This window comes from Nematolebias whitei, chromosome 18 (assembly GCF_014905685.2).
Source record: "Nematolebias whitei isolate Nwh7 chromosome 18, NemWhi1, whole genome shotgun sequence".
NCBI classification, from domain to species: Eukaryota; Metazoa; Chordata; class Actinopteri; order Cyprinodontiformes; family Rivulidae; genus Nematolebias; species Nematolebias whitei.
The window spans coordinates 12,302,358-12,303,678 of NC_056515.1; positions in this window are offsets into that span (position 1 = coordinate 12,302,358).

A 1,321-nucleotide genomic window follows, 5' to 3' on the forward strand; every position below is an offset into this window, starting at 1 on the left:
GTTACGTCGTTGATTCAGATGGTTAGGTTAATAGCTTGTTTAGAGAAACTTTTCATGATATGCTAATTTTTTGAGACAGGCATTTTGGGTTTTCATGAGCTGTATGCCATAATCATCAGTATTAAAACAATTAAAGACCTGAAATATTTCAGTTGGTGAGCAATGAATCTGAAAAATGTGAAAGTTTAATTTTTATCATTACATTATGGAAAATAATGACTTTTATCACAATATGCTAATTTTTTGAGAAGGACCTGTATACAAACCGGATTCCAAAAAATTTGGGACACTAAACAAATTGTGAAGGTGCCAACATCTAATATTTTATTCAGAATAGATCACGAATCACAGATCAAAAGTTTAAACAGAGAATGTATCATTTTAAGGGAAAAATCTGTTGTTTCCAAATTTCATGGTGTCAACAAATCCCAAAAAAGTTGGGACAAGTCCATTTTTACCACTGTGTGGCATCCCCCCTTCTTCTTACAACACTCAACAAATGTCTGGGGACAGAGGAGACCAGTTTCTGAAGTTTAGAAATAGGAATGCTCTCCCATTCATGTCTAATACAGGCCTCTAACTGTTCAATCGTCTTGGGCCTTCTTTGTCGCACCTTCCTCTTTATGATGCGCCAAATGTTCTCTATAGGTGAAAGATCAGGACTGCAGGCTGGCCATTTCAGTACCCGGATCCTTCTCCTACGTAGTCATGATGTTGTGATTGCTGCAGAATGTGGTCTGGCATTATCGTGTTGAAAAATGCAGGGTCTTCCCTGAAAGAGATGACGTCTAGATGGGAGCATATGTTGTTCTAGAACCTGAACATAGTTCTCTGCATTAATGGTGCCTTTCCAGACATGCAAGCTGTCCATGCCACAAGCGCTCATGCAACCCCATACCATCAGTGATGCAGGTTTCTGAATGGAGCGTTGATAACAACTTGGGCTATCCTTGTCCTCTCTGGTCTGGATGACATGGCGTCCCAGTGTTCCATAAAGAACTTCAAATCATGACTCATCTGACCACAGAACAGTCTTCCATTTTGCCACACTCCATTTTAAATGACCCCTGGTCCAGTGCAAACGTCTGAGCTTGTGGAGCTTGCTTAGAAATGGCTTCCTCTTTGCACTGTAGCGTTTCAGCTACCAACGGCGGATGGCACAGTGGATTGTGTTCACTGACAATGCTTTCTGGAAGTATTCCTGAGCCCATTCTGTTATTTCCTTGACAGTGGCATTCCTGTTTGAGGTGCAGTGACGTTTAAGGGCCCGGAGATCACGAGCATCCAGTAGAGTTTTACGGCCTTGACCCTTACGCACAGC